Source organism: Peromyscus maniculatus, chromosome 14 (assembly GCF_049852395.1).
Source record: "Peromyscus maniculatus bairdii isolate BWxNUB_F1_BW_parent chromosome 14, HU_Pman_BW_mat_3.1, whole genome shotgun sequence".
NCBI lineage: Eukaryota > Metazoa > Chordata > Mammalia > Rodentia > Cricetidae > Peromyscus > Peromyscus maniculatus.
In genome coordinates, this window is record NC_134865.1 from 20,162,541 (window position 1) to 20,188,313 (window position 25,773).

A 25,773-nucleotide genomic window follows, 5' to 3' on the forward strand; every position below is an offset into this window, starting at 1 on the left:
GATTCCTGGAGCTCAGCCTGGTGCCTGGCTGTGGATCTCTGCATCTGCCTCCATCAGTCACTGGACAAAGGCTCTATGATGACAGCTAGGTTAACAGAGTAGACCAGTCAACAGAGTAGACCAGTCCAGGTACCTTCAGGACCACTGCCAGCAGACCAAGGTGGGGTCATCCTTGTGGATTCCTGAGAGCCTCCCCAGCACCCTGCCTCTTCCTATTCTATGATGTCCTCATCGATCATGGTATCTTCCTCCCTTCCCTCCCACTCTGTCCCTGTTCTAGCTCAACCCTCCCATTTCCCTCTGTTCTCTTCCCCCACTCCTCACCCTCCACCTCCCCACACACACCCTGAGTGTGGGCTTGGGGTCTTCATATTGTAATTGGTTGGAGGCAGCACAAACTATACTCACCTAAGACTGAATTTAATGAATGGGTGTTCTGTGACTACTTCTCCTGAGGCAGTCTCCCCATCTTACTCTCTTTAATATTCTCTATTTCCTGAGATACAAAAGTATTGAAGTTAGGCTAGTTAATAACTCTACAATGGCCTTTAAGTGTTTAAAGAGAAAGGAAGTGTAGTGACTAGTTTGGTGTCAACTTGACACAAGCCAGAGTTATCTGAAAGGAGGAAATCTTAATGGAGAAAATGCCTCCACAAGATCCAGCTGTAAGGCATTTTCTTCATTACTGATTGATGGGAGAGGGCCCAGCCCATTGTGGGTGGTGCCATGCCTGGGCTGGTGGTTCTGGGTTCTATAAGAAAGTAGTCTGAGCAAGTCCCCAAGGAGCAAGCAAGTAAGCAGCCCCTCCATGGCCTCTGCATCAGCTCCTGCCTCCATGTTCCAGCCTAATTTGAATTCCTGTCCTGACTTTTTACAGTGAGGTCAAACTGTAAGCCAAATAAACCCTTTCCTCCCCTGCTTGCTTTTGGTTATGGTGTTTCATTGTAGCAATAGTAACCCTAACTAGGACAGGAATCTTCTCTCACTTTGACCAAGAACTAGAAATGATTGAACTGAGCGCAGAAGTGGGTCTGAAGCTGCTCTTGCTGCAACAACACTAGGCCTCTTCCACCAGTTCAGTGTGTCATCAATGCGGAAGGAAGCTCAGACCAGCGCTTCTCAACCTTCCTGAGGCTGCCACCCTTAAATACAGTTCCTCATGTTGTGCTGACCCCCCAACCATAAGATTGTTTTCATTGCTACTTCATAACTTTAATTTTGGTACTGTTAGGAATTATAATGTTAATACCTGTGTTTTCTGATGCTCTTACGTGACTCCATGAAAGGGTCGTTCGACTCCCAAAGAGGTTAAAAACTGCTGTCTTAGAAGATTGAATCTGTTACTCTTGGGAGAACACACAAGATAAGATAATGAAATGGCTCTAATGCTGATATGAATAAAGCTTTAATGGACTAAAGGTAAAACCAGAGATGGCATTCCTTTAAGGCAAAGTATAATTCACAGCCATATCCCAGTCTTCATCAAATCTAAGCCTGAGAGGAATGAGAAACTTGGGGAAGGAAAGTTTGAAAATAGCAGAGGTCATGAGGTGTAAGGAAAGGATATTTTAGGGGAAGTAGCCAGGTCCTATTATAGAGCTTACAGCAAGGAGATCCAGCCATGCAGTCAGTCCATCGTGGATGGCTGTTGCATGGCATCACAGGTGTTTACTGTAGATGAAGCAGCCTGATACTATAAACAGATAGATCTAGATCTTTTGTGGCCTGGGAAAACTCAATAATTGGTTTCGAAGCTTCTTCTCAACCTGCAGGAACCAGTACCCTGATCAGTTAGCAGCCATCAGCACAGAGCACAACTGCTGCCAATCAGCACACTTGCTGTGACTTGATGGATGCTCAGATGATCGTCAACTGCTTTAGGAGTAAATAGTTTTTAAGTTAAGAATTAAGACATGTACTCTAGATTCTCACCTTTGTGTTTGTGTGTGTGTGTGTGATGCTACTGAATAAACAGAATACAATGTAGTAGGAATGAAACTATGAAAAAAATGGAATCTGAAAGGTCATAACTTGGTTTATCAGAGTTTTGATTGATTGCAATGTCAAGGGACTGAATTTGCAATATCTAAAATATGCCTATGTATAACTTGCATCATAATGTATTGAATATTATTTTGTATTGGCTATGGCGTTTAATAATGTGTTACACATATGTATCTATTCATATTCATGTGTAAATTCCCTTTTAAGACCTTCTATACTATATCATTGCTTTCTTAAGCATTTTTGTATCTGTACATATATACACTATATACTTTGTTGGTTTTCTTAAATACACAAGTGAGTTGAAATAGTTAACTGCTGTAATGAGTCTTTTCTAAGTCATTTTTTAAATAAACTCCCAAGAACCACAGATATTGCACATTAAATATGGGAATGCAAAAGGCTGCATGTGGGAATCACTCTGCTTTCTCCTCAGTGTTCATATAAACTACTGCAGAGCTTTCAGTTTCCTGTTTGAGCTATTGGGCCAGTTTGGGTGATACTGGGGCTGGGGTGTAATGTTCAGGGATAGATTGACATGGATTCCCAAGGGACAAACTCTTCCTGTTGAGAAGAAGGATGGTGGTGGGGGGGGAGTGGGATATATTTTAAGTTGGATAGAGAAAGTTTAAGGGATAGAGTCATCTGAAATATAAGTATCTTGTCAAGATAAGGACCAATTAGGAAGGCCAGGAAAAGGAAGGTGTATGTTTTAGGCCTGTTATAAGGTATTTCTCCATGACAAGGAAAATGTGGAATAATGAATAATTGTTCTGCTGTGATGATTTTGTCAGTCAGCAAGGAGAAAGACATTTGAGTTCTAGAGGCAAAACAAACTTGCTCCACAGGAACTTGATGACTTAAGAGATAAGGAAATGGTCAGCAACCTCCTTACCAGTGAAGGAATTCAGCCTTTAGTCAGATTTGCCACCTAGGATCTTGGAAGCGTCAATGTCAATAGTCACCTCCATAGCTGTGAAGGACTGAAGATGCTCTAAGAGATTATAGAGTCCAGAAAAGCTACCCAAGGAATTTGTAAATTACTAATTGGTCATTGTTATCTCAAACTTTATTAATACTGCAAAACTGACTGTCAACCTTTGTAAGCATTTGGAAAAGCAGTCATAATTGCTGGGAAGTAACTTGGCGTTGAGGCTCCATGGACAAACCACTACATAATGACTCCACATTCTTTTGAGTGGGCTTTCAGGTTACTGTGTATAGAGAATTTGGATTTTCTTTACATAAATTTCTTCTGCTGGTCTTATGAAGTAAATATAACAATAAAGCGTTGAAAGAAATGATTACACTGTAGTTGTAAAATTGGCCTGTCTAGTGATATTGTTTAGTGGGTCACTGTGACTTCCTGTGGGAGGTCTCCAGTGACATGCAAATTTCCATCCTGTCCTGCCAGATTCAAAAGTAAATCACTGCCTTGTGTCAGGACTGCAAGCCCTGCTTGTCACTTCTGGGTTTATCTGCTGTAGAGGCCAGCACAGGACAGCATGGCTACTGGAGACGCTCACCAGGTAAGAAAGGAGAGTCTAAGGAAAATTTTCTATAGTCTTTGGAAATATGTTTCCATATCGACATAATAACACAATCAGTATTTTATATGCAAAGCAATGGGGGCTCACCAAATGGTAACTGATTTACCTCTTAGTTGAAGGAATAAAGAAAAAGTTCAGGCACCTTAAAAGTCTGCAATTAGTAGGATTGCGTTTATTATGTATGAGCAAAAAAAAAAAAACTAAACATAACCATTAAAATCAATCACTTATAAGATGTAATTGTTATTGAAATCAATCATATTAAAATGAAATCAGCTGCTTAACAATTAACTGCATGAGAAACACATTTTGAGCTGTTTGCTGATTGATTTTCAGGTGCCAGTTAATAACCTAAGCTTCACAGCAAGCTTTGCTAATAGAAAGATGCTTTAAATACGGAATACATGTTCAGATTGGGAATTTATATAGAATAGAACATTGACAGGATGGAGTTAAGGTATGGAACCTGTGAAAGATTGTGATAGACTGTATATGATCAGCATGTAATATATACTAACAGGAAAATGTCTTTATGTGACATATTGCCTGCCACATACTAGGATATATAAGTGAAAATTCAGGGCAACATTGAACATATCCTGTAAAAACCGTTTAAGATAATGGAATATCTTTTATTGATTCCTTGTGGATTTCACATCATGCATTCTGATCCCACTTATTTCCACATCCCCTCGAATCTGTCCTCTGCCCTTGCAACCTCCCCCCAAATCAAAACCAAATTTGAAAGAAAAACAAATGCCAAACAAAAGAAAGGAAAAAAGAAGAATCATCTTGTAATGGAAGCTGTAGTGTGGCCCGTGGAGTCACACAATTTACTCTTTAGTCCATTTATCTTTACTTGCAAGTGTTCATTGCCAGGAGTCATTGTTCTGGTTCAGGCCTCTGGTTTCTGCTACACGACCAATAATGGGCTCTCACTGCGGCTCCTCTTGGATAGCTTGTTGTTGTCCTGTATCATGGAGATCATGCTGTTTGGATCTGTAGATCCGTTCCCTTCAGATCCTCTAACAGTTCATAGATAGGGTGGATGTTGGTATGGGCCAACTCAGCCCTGGTTCTGAGCCTGGGTGGTGGCTGGGTTGGCTACCAACTTGCCAGCTTTCCCCTATTATCACTACCCAGATGAGCTCTCCAGCACTGCCCTGGCTAGCTCACATAATGCAGCCTACAGCAAGGAGTGTGGTCAGTTCTGCTCTCAGGCTCTCCAATCTGGGTGCCTGTACTCATATTGCCAGGACCAGCTCTGTTTTGCACAGCCAAGGTGCAGGGCCCTGTCTCCTGATTGCATAAGAAGGGGAGTGGGGTAAGCTTCTGTTCTCGTGCTCTCATGAGAGGCATGACTTACCTGGGCTGGCTTACCTGTGCCCCCACCCACCCCCACAATGTCGTCAGCTCTAGGATGCTGACCAGGTGGGGTATAGGGCCTCCTCTCCTGTGTGTTGTAGCTGGCATGGGGCAGGGCGAGTTCTCCCACTCTTGTGACCCCAGGGCCAGCTCTTTCACCTACCATAGGTGGTAATGGGTGAGGGGAGAGAACATCTTTCCCTCACCCATGCCACAACATGGCAGACAGGTGGGACAGGGTCAGCTCTCTCACTCTCATGCCCTCAGCTCTCTTGGGAAAGATGGCACCACCACTAACCATAGGTGTGCACCTCACCTGGGATAATGGAATATATTAAAGTTGAAGATAACAAAATCAAACCCTGTTCAAGCATCTATCTTGAGCTTGAGGTTAAACATATGATGTGCAGGATGGAATTTGAAAGCTTAGAGATGATTTTCATGGCTCCTCCATGAATAAAAAGTGGCAGCTGATGTTGATTTCAAGAGTTAAGATTACCTTGTTCTCACAATTTAAGGTGTACAGGTTAAGGACCTTGTCTAATGTCTATTTGTGTTCAACATTGTTGAAAGTTTTCAACCTGTATACATATACATTAGAGATGAATTGTGTCTTAGTTAGGGTTTCTATTGCTGTGACAAAACACCATGACCAAAAAGTAAGTTGGGAAGAAAGGGTTTATTAGGCTTAAACTTCAGCATTGCTGTTCATCGCTGAAGGAAGTCAGGACAGGAACTCAAACAGGGCAGGATCTCCAAGGCAGGAGCAGATGCAGGGGCCATGGAGGGAAGCTGCTTACTGGCTTACTTCCCCTGGCCTGCTCAGCCCACCTTCTTATAGAACCTAGGCAGCAGCCCAGGGAGGGCGCCACCCATTATGAGCTGGGTCTTCCCCCATTGATCACTAAATGAGAAAATACCTTACAGCTGGATCTCAAGGGGGCATTTCCTCAGCTAAGGCTCCTTCCTCTTATGACTCTAGCCTGTGTCAAGTTGACATACAAAATCAGACTATACACAGGAACTCCATAAAATGGTTAATTGATCAGATGGAGGGTAGAGTCTGGGAGTATTTCTTTTTGTTATTGTTATAGAAGAAGATTGAGAAGACTCAAACTGTGTAAAAATCATAATTTTGAGTTGAAGGTTGGTACTGCCATTGAGAGCAGTGTTAACACATTAGACATGCATATATATACATATATATATACACACACACATATATATATACATATATATACATATATATATGCATATATATGCAATGTCATACCCTACCTATAAATATGTAAGATTACTGTATGTCAATTTAAATAGCTGTGTTTTTTAAAAATAGTATAAGTTTAACTAGAAGCAACTGTAAAAATTTATACACAGTGTAATGTAAGTCATTTTTTTCCTTTGAGAATTCATTGAGTAGAAAGAAGGAAGTTCCTCACCCCGCTGTAGAACGTCTCCCCTAAGATGGTCAAGGGCTGATTAGGCAGTTTCCAGACTTCATGCTCTGTATGATACCAGTGTTCAAAGAATGTTCAGAACATTGAACAAATGTGATAACAAAAGTTTTATTCTTCTACCCACCAAATTGCCACAACCTTAAATTATCTGTAAGTTCCACATCTAAAAATTCTCATTTTTTGTTCTTAAATGTTTTGTCAAAATCTACCCCAAGTTAAGAGTTAGGTCACTTTTGACAGCTATACTTTTTGGAGGAAACAAGTCCTTTGGAGAACATATATGATGTAAAATACATACAGGTCACTCTTCCTGCCTGGTGAGGCTGAGGGAGAAAAGCAGTGTGCCCACCACAGTGATGCCGAGAGAGATCCTTACCTGTGGTGGTATTGTGTTCACCAAAATATTGTGTACCTTAATAAATTTATCTGGGGTCAGAGAACAGACAGCCACTAGATACAAAGGCTAGAAAATGGTGGCACTCACACCTTTAATCCTAGCATTCCAGAGATAGAAATCCCTCTGGATCTCTGTGAGTTCAAGGCCACATTGGAAACAGCCAAGCATGGTGACACGCCTTTAATCCCAGAAAGCCAGCCTTTAATCCCAGGGAGTGGTGGTAGAAAGTAGAAAGATATATAAGGCGTGGGGACCAGAAACTAGAAGCATTTGGCTGGTTAAGCTTTTGGCTGGTTAAGCATTTGGCCTGCTTAAGCTTTCAGGCTATGGAGCAACACAGTTCAGCTGAGATTCATTCTGGATGAGGACTCAGAAGCTTCCAGTCTGAGGAAACAGGACCAGCTGAGGAAGTGGCGAGGTGAGATAGCTGTGGCTTGCTCTGTCTCTCTGATCTACCAGCATGGACCCCAATAACTTGCCTCAGGTTTGATTTTATTAATAAGAACTTTTAAGATTCATGCTACACTTACCTCCATCATATTCCACTGTGACCACCACAGTGATGCCCAGAGAGATCCCTACCTCCATCATATTCCACTGTGACCACCACAGTGATGCCCAGAGAGATCCCTACCTCCATCATATTTCACTGTATCCACCACAGTGATGCCCTGAGAGATCCCCACCTCCAGCATATTCTTTCCTACACATGTCATATAGGTTTGCTGATATTGAAAACAACAGAGAGTCAAAACCTAAGTCCATAGCCAATGTAAGCCTATGATGAGGCAGTAGAGAGGGTTTATCTAAAGGTGCTGTGCAGAGCTGTCAGGCCTGTGTCATGTGAACTGAAGGATGCAGTCCTAAAATTTCACTAGAAGTGGGAGGCCAGCTGGGAGGCCAGCTCCCACATTTTGCCCCAGGGTACTCTTGAGGAGAAGGGGATAAGAGATTTAGATAAAATGATAGAGGGGAGAGAAATAGAAACACAGAATGGTCTTGGGAGGGCTTGGATCCTTTTCCACCATCCCCTGCTGTCTCTTCTAAAGGGCTATTTATAGGAATGCCAAGGGGTGGAGTAAAAGACCTCCCCCTTAGCTCAGCCAAGTGTAGACCCTTCCAATCACCTAGAAACCATGCACATGGTTAAGCAATCCTCAGATGCAGCTCTGTGGGTAAAGCAAGCTCAGATCTCACTAGGAAACCTTTATGGACCTCCACAACTAGACTCACCGGAGCCCTCTCTTGCTCTCTCCTTTGCATTCCTTGGCCTCCCCATGCTCTCTCCTTTTTGTTCACTCCTTCCCTAAAAGCTCGTTTTCATACTATCATTGCTTTCAGTATGAGACCTGCAGCTGGGGAAGTCTATGGAACTGTACCTGTGGCTGGATGATATTACAAAGTGGGGATCAGTGCAGTCACCCCCAAGTCAAGGATGGGAGCATCAGCATCTCCTGTCTCCTTCTCAGGAATGGCTCCCACACTCAAGTGATTTGCCTTTCTTGTTAAAAATTTACCATCTGTGTGTACATACCTAAAGAATATTTGTTTTTATATAATTAGAACCATACTATAGATATATTTTAAAGGCTTCTTTTCTTTTTCATTTATGGGTTTTTTCCTATTGTATGCATGGGCTATAGTCTGTTACCCATTCAATTATTGAATGCTTTTTGATGTTACATTAGAAAAGGAAAGTAATCTGTGGGGGTCAGTCCCTACCTTGCCAGCCAAGGGTGTGGGAGCTGTTTCTCAACTCTGGGCAGTGTGTCTTGTTCTCAAACTTCAGTGCTAACCAGTCAGGTGGGTCTGTGGCATCATTAGCTGTGAGTCAATTTGGGGCTCCTCTTGTTGTTAAGGATCCAGTGCACTGTTGCCGATTTTATTGCTGTTGGTTGTCTTCCTTTGTGGAATGTCTGGAATTTTACATAGGTCTGTTTGTCTTCTGGTGGCTAGTCTCCTGTTCTATATGTTGAAATTGCCCCCATTCAGTTTCTCTTCTCTCCTCCCGTGTGTGATGTGCTTTGAAGAGCAGTACTTTATTTGAATATAGTCACCTTTAGTGGGTTCTGGAATCCAGTTATCTTCCTCCAGAAGGGATCTAGACTTGTGTCTGCCTGGTACCTAGAAGCACTGCCATCTAGTACCAACTGATCTTGAGACTTGAGTGTCCGGAGGATTTGAGCAGTGCCTGTCTGGGTTGTACATCTGTGTATTCTGCATTCTCTTCCTTCTGACCCTGGGTTTAAGCTTGGATTACAAAGTTCAGTATTAGATTCTGTTGGAGTACTATGCTCTGACATTCAGCAGCTGTATGCAGCCTGTGCCTTTGCCTTCAGACACCTGTTACTAGTGAAGCCATCAAGGGAAAAGTTCAAGTCACAGGCATTTTGAAATTTGTTGGAATTAGTCAATGCAGTTGCTGTGGCTGAATGCTTTTTTCCTGTCCCAAATTCATTTTGTAACTCAATCCCGTATTAGGAAGTGTGGCCTTTCGGAGATGATTGAGTCATTAGGTGCCCTTATGACAGGACTGGGGAAGGAGTTCACCTCTGTTCACCCTTCTTTCCCTTCGGCCACGTGAGGGAATAAGCAACAAGGAATCATTCTGGAAGCAGAGAACAGCCTTCCTAGGTCTGCACAACTTCCCCTGACCATAGCAGCCTGCACAGCTGTGAGAAAGCAGCTCGTAAAACTTATAAATTTCCAGGATTTGGGTATTCTGTGACAGTTACCCAAATGGACTCATTGTGTTTTGTGTTAGTAAGTCAGTGTGACCAATCTGACTGGAGAACTCAAAGGAAGGGATTATTTCAGCTCATGGTTTGGAAGGATGTTTAGTCCATGGCCTGTTGGCCCCATGTTAGGAGATACCTCTATCTCTTACCTGGAGTATAGACACTGCAGGCCAGTCTGCTCAGTGCAGATTCACAGCCCAGGAGGGCAGATGCTAGAAAAAAAAGGTGCATCATTAGAAAGAGTACAGCCCTGAGAACGAATGACAGGAGCAAATGCAGGGGCTTGGTCCCCGTGTCAAGTCCCTTGCCCTAGTGTCCACCCTATGCCTCCTTTGGTTACACTCCAAATCACTGATGTGTGGAAGTCCCCAGCAGTGCCCTGGGGACAGGAGCTACATTTCCTAAATGTGAAGCTTCTGATGCCTTCCGTTTGTTTGTTTGTTTGTTTGCCTTCTACCACTAAACACAGTAATCTCAGCCTCCACTTTTTTCCAGTGCTTATCTTTTATTTCCTCTTAAAATACTTCAGAATAGAGACATGTGCACTAGTTGACTTTCTACCATAGGCCTGACAAGGTTCATAAGAAGGAGTTTCGTGGCTCTCTGCAGTCTAGCGGTGGGACTGAGCACTTCCATTGCCCACCATAATCCCCCAAATCACATCCCCAAAAGCATGACAAAGACGTTTCAAAGGCATCTCAGAGGGGGTAGGAGTAACAATCTGTGAGAGATTCGTGTATTTCATTTGTATGCCAGATACTTGTGCTACATTGACTGGGGTGTATACTTAAAAACCTGTCAGAGTGTTTTCAGATTTGTCTGTCCAGAGGATGTCGTGTGTGAGTTTGGGTGGGTTGGGAAGATCCAACATCACTGTGGTTTGGCCCTACTTAGTCAGATGGGGTCTGGAGAGAGCAAATATGAAAGATGACTTGGTTTACATTTGAGCTTTTAGACAGTCTCTTCTGTTTCTGTGGACATCAGAACTCCAGCCTTGCTTGCTTGTAAATACCTTGAACTAGAGGTGTGGTAGTGACTCTGTGAGTCCGAATCAATCCTGTCAAAAGAAATGTAGTCTGATAACGTATTTCATATGTGTGTAGTCACAACACTTGATGGAACACAATTACGCACAATAACGCATGGTGATGTGCGTTAATAAAGTTCAGTTTTTGACCAGTTTCTCTTAGGACTATTGTTGGTCCACTCATAACCATGACACCTGCACAGCTTATTCATGGCAGGGAAAAGAATGTATGTTTATACCCTCTGTGCTCTTGCATAGAGAGCTTACCTAATGTTCCATTTTACATATTTCTCAAAAAAAACCCTTTAAAATATAAATAAATGTTCTTAAAATAAATGTGTTGTATTTCTTGAATTGTATTTTCAAGATTATTCTTTGGAGGGGGTGGGATTAAAGATTCAGGTTATGGCATGCAGAATAATAGCTTTTATTTCCCTGAACTCAAATGTAAATTCTTTAAGTTTTGTCATATGAAATATGGACTATGAAATTTATTAATCCTAACATTCTTTATTTGGTTAAAATTTTCCCATGTTCTTGCAAGTGTCTGTAATTCTTAATTTATTAGGAATTATAGAGTTTATTTATACTGTGCTGAGAGGCATAGGTAAATCTTATAAATAAAACAGCTAAGAACTTCAGAATATAGCCCCTAAATATGGAACTCTAAATCTACTGAAGCAATTTGTGCTCTGATTGGATGAGGCCAGTTCCCAGAAAGATGTAGAGAGGAATGATTGGGAGTCTGCAGGAAGAGGGGCATGACAGTCTTCGTGACTGTTTTCTAGTGTGCTTCAACTGTTAAGTCTAGAGCTTGGTTCACTCCGAGCATATTTTTATTGATTACCAGAGTCCATGTTACCGTGACTATACAGTTGTGATCCATCTCATCAACAGACGTATAGTCTGCTAAAGATTGTCTGCAATTATAACATTTGAGTGCAAGCAATTACCAACCATGGCCTCTTCTTCCACCACCACCATTCAAGATTTTAATTTGGTTGTTAAGGAAGACCTACATTTCTCATTAGAGAGGGAAGAGGGGGAACCCTTTCTGATAAACTTCCTTTCTTTAAAGTGATGTCCTCTGTTTCCGTTTCTGTTTGTTAGGCCTCTGGTATACTGATGTCAGAGGTCCTGGCACAGGAAAATAGTTGTTGATAATAAAAAGGAGGCAGCAGGCTGATGGGCAGCAGTCAGGAGCTGGTTGAGTAGTTCCAGAAGTTTCATCTGCTTCAGCAGATGGTGAGAGCACTCCAGCTCTGGAGCTGAATGCCACAGACTATACTATTGAAGTGCCTTACACTGTTAATAATCTAACTCACCTTCCCAACAACCACACGAGGAATGAATGGATCATTAGTCCCCTTAGGAGGCAATCTAAGAGTCTCACAGTCATGAATCACTTGATGATTTTCGGTTAGTTTAGGATTTTAAGATGTGAGTGTGTTTGATGGTGCATGATGTTGCTCCAGTCATCTACTGGTGGTCACTATGATGAATTCAACACAATGCTCAAAATTTAAGTTTAACAAAATTTACTTAAGGAAGTTTACCTTCTGTGCTACAAAGATTGTAATACTAGTTGCTTAGATAATTGGAGGCAAAAACATGACATTTGAAGTATACCTGGAGCCACCAATTTTGTGAGTTTTGCTTAGGATAAGCTATATAAACACTGTCTACCAAAACATAAACAGGTTAGAAGAGAAAGGTGGAATGACTTATGTTGTAAGCCTCAGAATGGAGCTTGTAAGTGGGGATCTAGAGAAAATTCACCAGCAAGTATTTTAAGTGACAAGTTTGAGAAACTGAGAAGATTCCAGCTGGTAAGGCCTCATGTTCCACCTGAAAGGGGATTTGAGATCTAAGATCCACTCTGACGAAACGCTATAAAAGCAGAATTGGAGCTGTGTGATCTCTTACTGGCATAGGGATGACGCCAAGTAGGTACAGAAGGATCGATCTCTCCAGTAAAGAGAGTAAAGAGGGACTTCTAGATTGACTGGGCAAGTAGGTACAGAAGGATCTCTCCAGTAAAGAGAGTAAAGAGGGACTTCTAGATTGACTGGAATTATTCCTATTAAAAGGGGGGATAGGAAAGCTATTGAAACAACCATTATACAAGAGTAGTAAATGGTGACTCTTGTCTACTAATTGCACACAATGGCTTCCTATTTACTGTTGGGGAGGTCTGTATTGTTAAAGTATGTGTTTATAGTCAATGGTGTGGTCGAACAGACTGTTTTAAATTTTGACCACAAACTTCTGGATAAAAAAAATAATAGATGTTAGTTTTATAAGTGATAAGAAATTCAGCAAGTAATACATACTTACCTAAAGGCATAAGGAAAATATGTGTGTAAAATTTTACGTATGCAGTTTTTTAAGTTTCTCACTCTTAAATTCCCTGACAGTGTACTCCTGTCATGTATATGGCTTCCAGGTCAGCAGAGGCTCATGAGGCTCATCCATGGTCTGTGTGCCCGGGAGCTATTTGTCTGTGGCAAAAACTAGAATGTTACACACTTTAGTAGAGCCCTCCCACAAAACTAAAATGATGGCTGAGTTTATTCACAGTGTCAGCAACTTTTCCACCTTGCCACTACCACCCATCTTTGGAGGGTGAGGAATACATTTCCTAACTGGGCTATGGTAACCTCTGGAAATCTGGAGCTTTCTTGCCTAAATTGTGGAAATGACCAGTTTAACTACTGAGCACATTTCATGCTAACAGAATGGTGCTTTGTGTTCCCCTCAGGCAGACCTACTCAATGCTAGGCGAATGCTCAGCCATCAGATGGTATCCATGACCTAAGTATGATGTTTTCCAGTGCATGTTTTTCTATCAAGTGAATATAATTACAATATAGAAAACAATTGGTATGACAAGAAATTTAGTTTGTTTAAAAGTGATGGACCAGAGCCTCAAAAATTTTCGTGTTCCCTGCATTGGTCTCTAAGTATGTATTTTTTTCTTTTTGTACTATGATAGAATACCTGAGGCTGTGTACTTACCAGAAACTGTTATTTAGCTCACAATTTACAGCTAGGTTACAATACTTCAGGTGGGTGGTAGTAAGAAGATGGGAAGCCAGATGAAGCAGATTGGTCATGCTTCATTTTTCTTAGAACAAACATCTCTGAGAATAAACCCAGGGGCCCTATCAGATCATTTTGAGGATAGCGCCTCTAATGATGTAAAAACCTCCAACTGGACCATGCCTTTTAAAAATAAATGTCCCTCCCAAAGGCACCACACTGAAGACTGAAAATCCCTAACACATGAACTTTGGAGGAATACACTGTTATTCAAAAATCCGAATCCTAGCTTTCTCCATCTGAAAAGGGAAGCTTCTCTTAGTCCAGGCATTTTGTGTCTTGGGGAAAGGTAAGGCCATGTGACCACGTTCTCTAATTTTTTTTAAAGGATTCAGAAATAATCTCCAACTTTTAGAATATCATTTTTTTAAAGGAATGTATGGGCGAAGCTTCTGGCTTTTAGAAGCTTACATCTTGTACTCTAAATCTCTTGAAGAAATGACTTCATAGATAACCATGTAAATAAGCCCTCCTCTCTCGGCTGAGTTCTCCTGCTCATCTTTTCGCTAGCTTTCTGCACCTGTCAAGTGCAGAATAAACTGTTGCACAGTCCCTCCCACCTGATCCCTTCAGTGGAAAACTGGCAGTTACCAACAAGCCACCCCTGAGGTCTGTGGCCACCTGCCAGCCACCTTTGGATGCTCTCAGAGTTTCTAGGCCCTGGGGTTTGAACACCTTGTAGCTGCCTTGAGGTGGGGTATGAAGAGCTGCCTCACGTTCTCTCACTCTTCCTGCTGCTGGCTCTTCCCCACTTCCTACAGTTCACTTTTCTCCTTTACATCCCCATTGTGTGCTCTGCTTGGTGAAGTAGCTTCTTTTCTTATTTCCCTGCTTATCCTTTCTCCATACTTTTTTCTCACTGGCTTGGTAAGGAGAGAATTTTATTTACTCTGTAGGAGATTGTAATTTTGGCCGAAAATGACTGGCTTCTGAACAGAGCAGTCACAAGCAGAGGCACACCCAGAAAACAAACCTTGCTTCCTGGCATTTCACAGGTCCTTAGAATGGGGCTCATTTCTCCTAAGCCTGCTCTTTAGCCTATTGGCTCAGTTTTGGAGGATGTACGAGCCATCTGATGAGCTAAGTAGGGCTGGTCTGAAAGCTGCCCCGCCTCTGATCTTTCCCTGTGAACACTGCCGTGTGTACAGTAAATCATCTGTCTACCTCTCGTTTTTCTCAGCTGAGCCCCAAAGGCTCACAGCCTTACTCACAGTTCTGGATTCTTGTCACTCACCCTGCTTTTCCATCTCACCCCTTTAAAACTGCTCTATGGGGAAGCTTATTCATGCCCAGGGCATGCTTTTAGTTAAAAATCAGTCAGTAATTTCTGTATCTGCAATAAAACAAAACATCCTTATTATAGTAAATATGAACTAGTCCCTATAATCTCTCCTGGTGTTTTATTGAGATGGGCCTTGGTCTAATCATGCACAACCATCTTTCATTCCCTGTTATCCCTTGCTCCATTCTCCCTATTCAGCTTTTTTTCTTTTTTTTGGTTTTTCAAGACAGGGTTTCTCTGTGTAGCTTTGCGCCTTTCCTGGATCTCACTCTGTAGACCAGGCTGACCTCGAACTCAGCTTCTTCTCACATTTCCACATTCAGGTTTCCTGGTCTTTTCTGAATGGCTCCTTCAAGTTAGGCTAGCACCCATCCCTGCCCCCTTGGCTCTCTGCTTTTGGCTTGGTGATTGTGTAGCTAATACATGGCTCTCCCGCTCCCATCACACTGTGAGCTCCTTTGAAGCAGGAGGTATATTTTATTTCAGAGTAATTCCTTATCTGAATGTCCAGCCACTTTTGTTTGTGCACAAAAGTGCATGTTCTAGATTGGGGAGGGAGCTCACGGATTTCAAAGACTCATTACTACAGGGTCTATGGCTGTTGTATATGCTAGCAATGTGACTCGTTAGGTTTGCTAATCTTTGTTGAGGATCACTCAGATGTTTGAGTCTCCTTAGTCTATATTTTACAACTATTACTATTTTTTGTATAGTAAAAAAAAATTCAGGTTAAAATCAAATAATGTTAAATTTTTAACTACACAGGCAACACATTTACAATTAAAAAGACAAAATTTCTTATATATATATATATATATATATATATATACACACACATATGTGTGTGTATGTGTGTGTGTGTGTGTGTGTGTGTGTGTGTGTGAGAGAGAGAGAGAGAGAGAGAGAGAGAGAGAGAGACTTTTAAGATAAATAGTCTATTCTGTGAAGAATATTTGAGTTAAAAGAAATGTGAAAATGGGCCGCAGTGACTGCCCCTTTCATGAAATCCTTGAATAATTAAGTCAAAGTGTAGTCACTTATGGAGTCCTGAGGCTTTCAGGTCATTTCTGAAATACCACCACTTCCTGGTCTGTGGAGTTCTTGGGGTTCTGTCACTGTGCAACCTCACTTAAGTGTGTCTGCAGGACCCTAAGTTTTTGATACTTCAGTGAAGACTGGCCTGTAGTGAAGCATGGCATGATGGGAACCTTACCAGAGTTCTTGAAAATGCATGAGGACCTGTTGTAGTCAGGGATCTAGAAGAACACAATAGATGGAATGAATAAATATATATTATATATAATATTCATGTATACACACACACACACACACACACACACACACACACACCAATGTATATGTGAATTTATCAGAGTGTTTTACACTATGCAATTGAAGTAATCCTACAATGGCTGTCTCACTCCAGAGAGGCTGAGAACTGGGTGCTCAGTCCATGAAACTGGGTGCCTCTGCAGTTCCAATACAGCATTGGAAGCCTGAAGAATTCCTGGAGAGCTGCTGGTATTTAGTCAGTGTTGGAAGCTTGAAGAAATTGATTGAAGGAATCAGTAATGGCAGGAGCAGAGTAGAACTCAACAGTAAGAGTCAGGGTCAAGTGACAAGAGCTGTCCTTGTTCCAAGTCTTTATATTCGACTGCTATGAGAAGGCATTGCCAACATTTTGAGTGTCCCCACTTCATTTAAGACAATTAAGACACTTCCCCACCGATATGCTCACAGGCAAACCAGATCCAGACAGCCCCTCGAGAGTCCTTCTTCCCAAGCAATTTCATGTTGTGTCAAGTTGACAATTAAAACTAAACATCACCAGATCCTGTGGGCACAGTTTTTCTATGTCTGTGAGGGGAATAAAGGGCAGACATTGGGCAGTTTTGATAGGAAGTTTTATTTTTTCAAAGAGCCATCTATGCTATTAATGTTTTGTTATAATGTTTTTATTCTTAAAAGCTTAATGTCAAGACAGACTACAACAGGCATGTGCACATTTTTTTTCCAAAACCTTAAATATATGTTCATCACTTAGTAAATTTTGATTTTAAAGCACAGAGAATCTTTTATACATAGTACAGAGAGAGAACACTAAACAGACTTTGGCAGCATGTGTCATTGTTTCTAAATGTAAAGTTTTTAAACATAGATTGGTACAGCAGTTTGTTACAGTTAGAATTCAGTTTGTGTCACTTTGGGGAATATAAACATTGTTTCTCTGTCATATGTCTGTGAAATGATATCATATGTTCTGAGAACTCAATGGGGTATTGGGAGTGACAGAGTTTGCTAGAGGAGAAATACATATGTATAACTATTATAGATAGAGAGAGACGACTGTATAGAAATGAGATTTTTTTTTTCCTCATTAGGTTTCCAAAAGAGTTAGGTCACAAGTAAGGAAGAGCTGTAGACTTCATAATCCTCCGTTTTATCTGCAGATGGGTAGCAGTGATCAAATGGCATGGCCATGGCAATTGTTGGGTGGTAAAGGTAAAGCAGATTGTTCGCAGGGTGCCAAGGGCGCCCAGGTGTGAGTCTGCGGTCTGAGGTGAGTAGGCAGAGTGTGTCCTCCATGTCTTCCTATCTGGGGCCAGAGTCCCAGAGTCAGCAGCTTCTGGTGGGCTATAGAAGGCAGAACTTTAGAGACAAGAGGCCAGTGATTCAAGAGCAAAAGGGGATCCATGTTAGAGGTTAAGGTCCTCCGGGCAGAGTTTTAAGAATCTTCTCACTACAAATGACAGAAACCAGTAGAAAAAAACATTCTTAGGGACTCTTCTCTTGGTGCACAGAGTTTCATCGGAATAGGTTTTTATTCTTCCAGGGTTCATTTCTTTGGTTTGCTGACTTGACATTTGATCCAAAGTTTGAATAATTCTTTATGATAAATATATCTTTGAAAAAGAGGGTCAGGATGATGTTTTGATTTGGGAAACATGACGTACAAAACTTCTGCATAAATGGTTCTGTTTAATAGGATTTTAAATTCATGGGAAAATTTAACATGATTTCGTTAAGACAGAAAAGGCAATGGCTACAGACAATGCTTTACCAAAAGACAGAGGAGAAATGGACGGGATGAAATGGAGAACTAATGCCACTCTTTGCAGAGTAAAAGGATGTTTATCTAAAGAAGCACTGACACAGAGTTCATTGCTAAAACTTAAAGGCTGAAACAATGAAGGAAGCAATATTCTGGATGTACAACCAAAGTCTCAGCTTTCCTGAATCAGTGGTGTTCTCCGCATGGGTCAACTCCACAACGTAGAGTAAATGGCATGAAAGGACAAGAGAAGAAAAGTTTATTCCTGAATATTCCTTTTACATCTTGATTTTTGTATTATAGGCTGTTCCCTGATGATGATCCCCCCGCAAATGGAAAAGTTACAATTAAGCACTGTGTCAACTAACATTGTTTTGTTTTAATTTTTATTGTTTTCATTTATCCCTTGGCAATTTAATACATGTATGTAGTGTGTTTTTGTCATTTTCTCCTTTTACTCTCTCCCTCTCCTTTTTTCCAGGAAACTCTTCTTCCCTTCAACGTGTGTGTGTGTGTGTGTGTGTGTGTGTGTGTGTGTGTGTGTGTGTGTGTCCCACCAAGTTTATTTAGCATTTACCTACAAGTACAGGTAGAAGGTTCATATACTGGGCATGGGTTCTTTTTCAGTGAGAGTACCAAGATGAAATGCCTGCAATGCTGTCTCACCCTTCAGCAACAGTTAACTGCCAATAGTCCCTCACAGAACACAGTGCTTCTTCCCCTCATGTGCTTCTTCCCCTGTCCATGATAAAATGTTGACAGTCCTAATCTCTTGCAGGTAAAACAGATATAGTGGCTTCCAGAGTCCAATGGCCGTGTCAGGTCCTGGAGACATCTTTATGTAACAGACATATTCTCTTATCCTCAAGGTGTTAAAAGTTTTTCCTGCTCTTTTTTAAAAAATGATGTACCATGAGTCGTGGAGGGGGTGATTTTGATGTCCTAGTCAAGACTGAACACTCTGGGAATCTGGAAGCAGCACCAATTTATGCTTGGGTATAACCAATGAATAGAAGAAGGCATTTAACAGCATTTCCAGTTAGAACTCTTTGTAAGTGCTTCTTTAGATAAACATCCATTTATTCTGCAAAGAGCAGCCTTAGTTATATGGTAGTAATAGGTTTCCTTCTGAGGCCTATGGTCTCCCCAGCTATATGCTCTTAACAGGTTTATAGGAATAGTATGGGTTCCTCTTGTAGAATGGGCCTTAAATCCAAGCAGAAATTGGTTGGTTACACCATCATAGTCATGCCACTATGGTACCAGTGAGAACATCTTACCTGGTAGATCCGAATTTTAGCATACAGACTATTGATGGCTTTTCTCCATGAATAATCTGCATATAATCTTCTAGAATATGGAACCTGTCCAGCACATACGAAGTTTCTAGCTTGATTTCTCTGTGTTTTGTATCCATGTACCATCATGTTCTGGTAGGCAACAAAGAGCAAGTGCAATAGCTTATGTTGCTTTGGAAGCCTCTGAGAGAAGCTTTGTCCATCCAAAGAAGAAAAAAAGTAAAGAACAGAAACCTATTTTTAAGCTTACTGAGATGCACAATTAAAAAAGAGATTGAACATCATGTTTTCTTGTTCATCCATATCGTACTAAATTAGTGGTCATTGAACCAGAAACCTGAAGTTCAGTAGAAAACTGTTCTGTCATTCCTAACTCTCATAGGTGCAGACATTTCAGAAAAGAACAGTATAATAAATACACATGATCATAGACTCAGAGGAAGAATCTAAAATGCTGAGGTTGGATTCAAATCTAACACCACTCTTTCTCTGATCATTTATAAAGGATGCCGCCTCCTTTTTTTTTTCCCATTGTGTCTTTTCCAGTAGAATTGAGCAGTATTATTTTAGAATCCAAGCATCCATAGTTCCAAATGTCACAATTCACAAAGATAAAAGTCCCCAAAATTCTAACCACCCCCCCCATCACAATTCTGAATGTTGAACCATGATATAAAGCCTAAATTCTTAAAAACTGAAATCCCCCTGAAGCAAGGAATGTATGTGGTAGAAAGCCAAATTCAGGGCAAGGGATTACTGTGGTTATGTATAGTTTTACACAGTTACTTGCCAAGTCTCTCAATTCTTTGGTACTACAATTGTTATGACGTCACATATTCCATCTTCACTCGGTTGCAGCCCACAGATCGGATGGAAAATGCAGTGGGCAAGAGCATCTCTCTGCTCTCTATGTTTCACTCTTCTTGAAACCATTTGACTTCAGCGTGGCTTCATGGGCTTCTTTAGGCAGATGTGGTTTTAATTAAAGGTCCCTGGAATTTCACCAGTTGGAAGAATTCCAACAAAGAGAAATTATGCATTTTTAAATGGAATTTTTAACAGCGCTATGTCAAATGTCCAATTCACGCATTGGAATTTTCTACTAAACACATTGGGTCAATGGAAAATCCCAAATTTCATAACTCCTTAAAATTCCCTTTCAAGCCTTGATGGCACCCAGTCCCCATTCTCTTCTTATAGCTTGCATGTTCAGTTGGAATCTGTTTTGTTTTGTGAAGTAGCCCAAATCTTCACATAAACATAAAATGGCTTGTCCTTTCCAGTCATTATTAACATTAATGAACAAGTAAATTATTGAATTTCTAGATTTTACTGAAATGTGTACTGTATGCATTTGGTTCAAAAGAAAAACTGGAAACTGTTTGAAATGTAATGTCAGCAGACAATCTGAAACATGAGTTGTTCTTTCTTTTCAGTTTGGTGGTAAATGCAAGTGTATCTTTACCAGATGGGTCCCGAGAAGATCCGCCTGGCTCTGCCTCCCGAGTGCTGGGATTAAAGGCGTGCGCCACCACCGCCCGGCTGCTTTTGTTTTTTTTATGGACAAAACTTCTCCTTGTCTCTTACAGTTCATCCTCTCATGATCTTATGTTTCTTCTCACAGTGAATTGTAGTTTTCAAGGCACTGATTTTAAGATTTTGTGAGAGAATTTTCATCTCTTGGGGTTATTATTTTGGAAATTTGAGCCTTAGGTCTTCTAGGAATTTTATGATTTCATCATTTTAGATTATGCTAATTGCTATCATAACGTATATGTATTGGGATGTATGACTGGCAGCCAGAAAGGTGGACAGATCACTCTTTTGACAGCATCCTTCTTCTCTGTCTGAAGTGCATCACACTCAGAGGGAAGTTGGTCAGTGTTTAACAGTTGAAAAGGTTCAACATAAACATCAATGATATCAAAGGCATGTAACATGTCCTTTCCAAGTCATAATAAAACATGAAGTACTTCATTGTGCATTCTATGTAACCCAATTCTAGCAAAGAATAATTTTGTTCATTTTTCACACACACACACACACACACTGATACTTAATAATTAAAATAACGAAGGAGTATAGTTCTAAAGTAACTACTGACTGATAGCTTTGTCTGTGTTAACATATAAGATGAATAGGAATCCAAAGATGTCATTTAGCAAGGACACGAGTTAATTCTTTGCTGGACTGAATGATAGTTCTGAAAGAGAGAACCATTTATGACTTGTCTATTTGTTTGTGGCATGCTGTTCACATGGCAACAGTAGGTTTCAAGGCCACCAAGAGGGATCAGAAGTCTAGTTTGTCCCCCTCCCAAGCTCTTCTGTGACACAGTTCAGGATTAGATGTAATAGAGTGCTGGTGTCTGTTGTCTGATCAGGGTGGGATTGGCCTCTATAATCCTTTTGTTGTAGGAGGAATTTTTCCTTTTTGTTGTAATTATTTTTGTATATTAAATGGGAGAAAGATGAGATATTAATTTCATCTACAAAAAAGTGAAATGCTGTTCTCCCGAAAAGAAGTGGTATTCAATTGTGGCAACAGTTGCTTTTTTATTGTAATTATCTTTATATGTTTAATGGGGAATGTATAATTTCACTGGAAAGACACATTTTTTTCTTCCTGACCATGATGTTGTCCTACAGTGTACTGCCAACTCACTCGGTACGGGTATGTGTGATTTGAAGATACAGTAATCTTAACAGTTCCTAAATTTGTAGGTGCTTCTTTATCAATTAATTTTACTAGAAAAATAGATTGTCTTCTGGGGCTTCCCTCCTCATATTTGTTAGAATACTGATGATTCCGCTGAGGGACCCTTATCACATGCAGTCTGACAAAGTGACCCTTGCTCCAGACAGCACAAAGAGAAACAAATAATTCATTTGGCAGTGTAGTAGACTCTGATATTTCTGTTTCTTTTATTGTAATCCTAAGCACTTGTTTCTAGTATTAATGTTAGTGTATTTATGTTGCTGTTCGGATAGTTTACCTCTCTAATGATCTACCATCTATGTACATATGTTTCTATGACACCATTATTCATGGCAGGGGGAAATTAATATTGGATTGTGGGTAAGGGTTTAGCTGCTAATTTTGTACCGTCACTCTGTCTTATTGTAAGATAATTTTGATGAAGCTGATTTCTCACAAACTATACTAGAAGGCAGGCCCTGTACTACTGATGACTTTACAGGGAGCCACCGATTTTGCTTGCATATGGCTGAGGAACCTGACCTTGAGCTTGTGCTTGCAATGATCCATTAAGTAAGTAGTTGAGTAAAGTGTGTCTGACATGCCTTCCCTGGGGTCAGCCCCTTATCAGAATTGCATCTTGGTGCTGACAGTGTGCTATGGTGAAGGCAGTCCTCCAAAATGAAGATAGGAAATGGAAGAGTGACCTCTGTGGACCTCCCCCACACAGATGCCATGCAGATGTAACAACTGGTGTGTCCGGTTATGAACAGACATTTTGACTACAGCACAGCCACAGCCTAGTTCTTGCCATTTCTAACCCATTTTGCATGCTGCTGCTCTAGTGTTTCGTTGCTCTTCCATGCTTGATTGAGGAGTAACGTGTCAGTGTGCTTCTGCCATGGAATGAGCAGGAGCCAAGAAAATGCAAACCGGAGAAGCACAGAGTGTCCCAGAGGACAGTAGAACTAAGTCCTGACATGCAGTGTTTCTTTTCCTTGCCGTAACCACAAAAGCATCATGTTTATATTGTCAGAAGTTTGAAAAGCACAAAAGATACTAAAGGGTTTTGCAGTTCCATTAGTGAATATGTTTATTCTATGAATGCATTCACTTTTTTTTAAACAAAATAAGGAATCTGTTGTTTATGCTATTCCATAGTTCTCTTTTATCACTAACTAGAACCTTCTATCAAAAATTTCAAAAATTATTTGATGCTTTACAATTCATTCATTTAGAACATATTTACTGAGAGTTTAATGTGGTCTAGTATGTCGTAGGTAGAATTTTACATTAAATTAATTAATCTGAATATTTTTTTGTTTTACAAAAATTCCTTGCTGGTTATTAGTTCTATTAAACAGGCGAATATTGAACCCTTGTGCCTAGGTGTTGAAGAGAGCATGCATGACAAAGACAGGCCCCACCACCTGACTGACACCTGCACAGGGTGAGGTGCTAGCTGGGTTTTCCTGTGAACCCCGGCACAGGCAACTGTGGAACCCTGTCCATGCATGTCTGTGGTCTTGACTGTTCTCAAGTTTCAGACCATATTTGGAGTGTAATGGATTAAATGCCCTCTGCACTTTATGTATGTTTCAAAATACTTATGCGTAGATGTTCTTATTTCTGTGTCTTAACGCCAGCTTGAGCCAGAAAGAGTCTCAGGTTATGTTGTAGTTTGAAGGAGGTCTCCCCCATAAGTCTTGAGTACGTGGATACTAAGTTCCTAGTTGATGGCTCTTTGGGGAGGATCGGGTGTGGTCTTTTGGAGAAAGTATATTACGAGGGGTGGGCTTTGAGGTTTCAAAAGACTCAATCCATTTTGATGACATCTCTCCGTTTCCTGCTTGCAGTTCAAGATGTGGACTCTCAGCTGCTGTGTACCCCAACTCTTGCTACCCCTATGCCATCATCATGTACTCTAACCTTCTAGAAATATAAGCACAAAATGAGGATTTCTTCCATAAGTTACCTTGGTCATGGTGTCTCATTATAGGAATGGAAAAGGAACTAATAAAGCTTCTATCATTTAAAAGAACTTTCTCAGGTTGGAGATTTAGCTCAGTGGTAGAGCGCTTGCCAAGCAAGTGCAAGGCCCTGGGTTCGGTCCTCAGCTCTGAAAAAAAAAAAAACAAAAAAACTTTCTCAGTCAGAAAAATGTATGCATATTTCTTTCAGATTTATTGTGGTTAATGTGTATAGATGCAGTTTGGTTGGCAGTTGTATTAGTTACTGCTCTTTTCTCTGGTGAAAAAAGCAAAACAACTTCATGGAAAATGTGTTTAGTTTGGTTTACAGTTTGAGGTTACAGTGCTTGGCTCACTTTCTCCTTTTTATCCAGTTTAGCATGACAACCCAGAGAACAGTGCTGTAGACAGTGAGTATGCCTGTTTACATCAATTAACCTGATCATGATAATCCTTCATATGCATGGCCAGAGGCCAGTCTTCCAGGTGAGACCCATTTCCTAGGTATTTTAGATCACATTGATAATTGGGAGTAACTATCCCAGTTGTGGAGACATAAATGTGTTTTGTACATTTTATGTGTATGAGCTTGTGTGTGTTTGTGCAATATGCATATATGCTTATGTGTGTGCAGGTGTGATCATCTGTGTGTGAGCATGTAGAAACTAGAGACCAGTATCAGCTGTCTCTATCACTTTCTACCTTGTTAGTTTATGAGACCACCCAACCTCTCACTGAATCCATAGCCATCATATCTGCTAGACAGGCTTGCTGATATACCCCAGGATCTTCTGTCCCTGTCCACCCAGCACTCAGGTTATAGATGTGTGCTTCTGCGTTTGGCTTTTTTGTGAGTGTTAGGGATCCAACTAGGGTCTTTTGGCTTGTGTAGAAGGTTTTTACACACTGAGCCATCTTTCTGGTTCTCCTCAAATATTTTAAAATACAAAACCACAGTATGTAAATGGAGGCAGAGTTTTTCCTGTCCTGATACCCAGCAGCGCTTCCCGAATTCCCACACAGAGGCTAATATTAATTATAAATGTTTGGCTGGATGGCTCAGGCTTATTACTAAATAGCTCTTACATTTAAATTAGCCCATATCTATTAACCTATTTATTGCCATGTGGTCTTTGGCTTACCAGTTCTCTGGCATCTTGGTTCTTGGGTTGTTGGCTCAAGTCTCCTTGACTCCCCCCTCTTCTTCCCAGTCCTCAGTTTGATTGTACCACCTAACCTTACCCTGCCTTGCCATAGATCAAAAAAGCTTCATTATCAACCAGTGAGAGCAATATATATTCACAGTGTACAGAAGGATCATCCCCAACAGCAACAGTACATTACTATATAGTTATATTTTTAATATTATAGTTAAGTTAATTATGCATGAGATCAACTTTTTATTTGGGAACCCATTGACAATAATAATCTGCTGTGAGATTTCACTGTATATGTGTTTAACAACTACTATAATTTTAAAAAATGAAAACATTAAGAGTACTGTGGAGGCCCACAAAGGTTCCAACTTAGATCTGAGCTTGCTTCACCTAGCAGAACTGCATCAGAGGATTGCTTGACCAGGTGCATAGTTACAAGATGTTTGGAAGGGTCTGCATTTGGCTGTGCTAGGGAGATGTTTTTTGCCCTGCCCCTTGGCATTCATTTAAAAGCTCTTTAGAAGAGACAGAAGGGGCTGTTGGAAAAGGATCCAGGCCCTCCCAAGGCTATCCTATGTTTCTGTCTGTCTCTCTCCCCTCTATATTTCTACCTAAATACTCTCACTTCTTCCTACTCAAGAGTACCCTGGGGAAAACGTGGGAGCAGGTCTCCCACA

At 40.8% G+C, this 25,773-nt stretch overlaps 1 protein-coding gene and 1 long non-coding RNA gene across 4 annotated transcripts in view; one reads left to right on the top strand and one right to left on the bottom strand.

The window, feature by feature from the left end:
• The window catches only part of Prkd1 (protein kinase D1), a 327,884-nt gene that overhangs the window by 124,216 nt on the left and 177,895 nt on the right, over positions 1-25,773 (top strand). The gene's annotated exons all lie outside the window — the stretch shown is intronic.
• Positions 5,805-24,085, bottom strand: LOC143268424 (uncharacterized). The gene is made up of 3 exons (XR_013044305.1): positions 19,255-24,085; positions 16,136-16,178; positions 5,805-9,723 (listed from the first exon to the last, which is right to left on the bottom strand). It is a non-coding gene; the product is annotated as an uncharacterized LOC143268424 (long non-coding RNA).